Source organism: Oncorhynchus keta, unplaced genomic scaffold (genome assembly GCF_023373465.1).
Source record: "Oncorhynchus keta strain PuntledgeMale-10-30-2019 unplaced genomic scaffold, Oket_V2 Un_contig_1705_pilon_pilon, whole genome shotgun sequence".
NCBI classification, from domain to species: domain Eukaryota; kingdom Metazoa; phylum Chordata; class Actinopteri; order Salmoniformes; family Salmonidae; genus Oncorhynchus; species Oncorhynchus keta.
Genome location: NW_026280262.1, coordinates 9,631 through 12,840, shown reverse-complemented (window position 1 = coordinate 12,840; position 3,210 = coordinate 9,631).

Here is a 3,210-nt window from a genome sequence, read left to right as displayed (position 1 = left end):
ATGTTTTGACTAGATAAATGGGCCTCTTCCAATGGTGATGTGTAGAGATCTAATGACATGTTTTGACTAGATAAATGAGCCTCTTCTAATGGTGATGTGTAGAGATCTAGTGACATGTTTTGACTAGATAAATGAGCCTCTTCCAATGGTGATGTGTAGAGATCTAGTGACATGTTTTGACTAGATAAATGAGCCTCTTCCAATGGTGATGTGTAGAGATCTAGTGACATGTTTTGACTAGATAAATGAGCCTCTTCCAATGGTGATGTGTAGAGATCTAGTGACATGTTTTGACTAGATAAATGGGCCTCTTCCAATGGTGATGTGTAGAGATCTAGTGACATGTTTTGACTAGATAAATGAGCCTCTTCCAATGGTGATGTGTAGAGATCTAGTGACATGTTTTGACTAGATAAATAAACATTATTTTGAATGCCATGAATTAAACAAAAACATTGTATTTTCTGTATAGATAAACCCCCCCCACCAAAAAAAAGCATATTTTTTATTAGCAGATCAATTAAGTTCATTGAAGTTATCCACATACATGAATCATCAATGGCTAACATAATACATCTAGTTTTAAAACACATGTAGTCATTTCATAGCCTGTGTGTCATTAAACAAAAGTCATTTAGTAGTAAAACAAATGATCCACCCAGGACCAAGTTTATAAACCCCTGATTGAGCCGACACTCCCATCGAGAGCTACCCACAGCTTGTGGATTCATCTTAAGATAGCCAGGAGAGACAACAACACATCAGTCATATCCCAACCATGTTATACAATACAATACAAAATACCATATATAGTGCATTAGTAAAGTATTCAGACTCCTTGACGTTTTCCAAGTTTTGTTACGTTCCCCCCCCCCCCTCACCAATCTCCACACAATACCCCATAATGACATCACAATACCCCATATGACATCACAATACCCCATAATGACATCACAATACCCCATAATGACATCACAATACCCCATAATGACAAGACAAAAACATCACATTTACATAAGTATTCAGACCCTTTACTCCGTACTTTGTTGAAGCACCTTTTGGCAGCGATTACAGCCTCGCGTCTTCTTGGGTTTGACACTACAAGCTTGGCACACCTGTATTTGGGGAGTTTCTCCCATTTCTTCTCTGCAGATGCGCTCAAGTTTTGTCAGGTTGGGATGGGGAGCATCGCTGCACAGCTTTTTTAAGGTGTCTCCAGAGATGCTCAATCGGGTTCAAGTCTGGGCTCTGGCTGGGCCACTCAAGGACATTCAGAGACATGTCCCGAAGCCACTACTGCATTGTCTTGGCTGTGTGTTTAGGGTCGTTGTCATGTTGGAAGTTGAACCTTCGCCCCAGTCTGAGGTCCTGAGCGCTCTGGACCAGGTTCTCATCAAGGATCTCTCTGTACTTTGCTCCCCATTCATCTTTCCCTCGATCCTGAGATCCTGATTTCCTAGTCCCTGCCACTGAAAAACATCCCCACAGCATGATGCTGCCACCACCATGCTTCACCGTAGGGATGATTCCAGGTTTGCTCCAGACGTGACACTTGGCATTCAGGCCAAAGAGCTCAATCTTGGTTTCATCAGACCAGATCATTGTGTTTCTAAATGGTCTGAGAGTCCTTTAGGTGCCTTTTCCTGAGGAGTGGATTCTTTCAGCCACTCTACCATAAAGGCCTGAATGGTGGAGTGCTGTAAATAACTCCAGAGAACTTATTTGTACTGCTTTTAATCTTTTTAATGAATTTATCTTAACACTTTGTTCTAGCTAGCTATTTGTGTAGGTAGCTATCACGTAAACACAATTGAATAATAATAAATAGGAAAAATGTTCTAAAACCTGTTTTTGCAATGTCATTATGGGGTATCGTGTGTGGACTGATGAGTAAAAAAACAAACAATTGAATCCATTTTAGAACAAGGCTGTAATGTAACAGGAAGTGGAGGAAGGAAGGGGTCTGAATACTTCCCAATGCAGTTTATTTATCAACGTTCCTAATATTAAGTCGATTGCTTCGCTTTACAACAGGAGTAGCCTACATACACGGCCGGCATGAAAATGACCTGCGGGAAAAACACGACATATAATTCAAACGTTATTTACTATATGTAAAAGACAAGATTAACTTCAGAAAATGTCTATTGGTTTGACAATATTGTCACTTGTGAACAATGTATTATCACTTGTGAATGGTGCCCAGAGTATACAGTCTAAAGCAAGAATCAGCGCATGCCTTTTTTTCCCCAAATCATAGTCGCACGCATCATGTAGCATAGCTCATAGCCCTATATGTTTTAATAAGGTTTATATCATAACTACAAATGTCCAAATAACACCAAACGTAGCCTATAGACTAGGACCCCTGGAACACGGTTAGAGAGCACAGAGCTTAGTGAAAACATGTTCTTATAAGCCCAGTCATTGAGCCTACAGAGCTTAGTGAAAACGTGTTCTTATAAGCCCAGTCATTGAGCCTACAGAGCCTAGTGAAAACGTGTTCTTAAAAGCCCAGTCATTGAGCCTACAGAGCCTAGTGAAAACGTGTTCTTTAAAGCCAAGTCATTGAGCCTACAGAGCCTAGTGAAAACGTGTTCTTATAAGCCCAGTCATTGAGCCTACAGAGCCTAGTGAAAACGTGTTCTTATAAGCCCAGTCATTGAGCCTACAGAGCCTAGTGAAAACGTGTTCTTATAAGCCCAGTCATTGAGCCTACAGAGCCTAGTGAAAACGTGTTCTTATAAGCCCAGTCATTGAGCCTACAGAGCCTAGTGAAAACGTGTTCTTTAAAGCCAAGTCATTGAGCCTACAGAGCTTAGTGAAAACATGTTCTTTAAAGCCCAGTCATTGAGCCTACAGAGCCTAGTGAAAACATGTTCTTATACACCCAGTCATTGAGCCTACAGAGCCTAGTGAAAACATGTTCTTTAAGCCCAGTCATTGAGCCTACAGAGCCTAGTGAAAACGTGTTCTTAGCCAAGTCATTGAGCCTACAGAGCCTAGTGAAAACATGTTCTTATAAGCCCAGTCATTGAGCCTACAGAGCCTAGTGAAAACGATGTTCTTTAAAGCCCAGTCATTGAGCCTACAGAGCCTAGTGAAAACGATGTTCTTATAAGCCCAGTCATTGAGCCTACAGAGCCTAGTGAAAACATGTTCTTATAAGCCCCGTCATTGAGCCTACAGAGCTTAGTGAAAACATGTTCT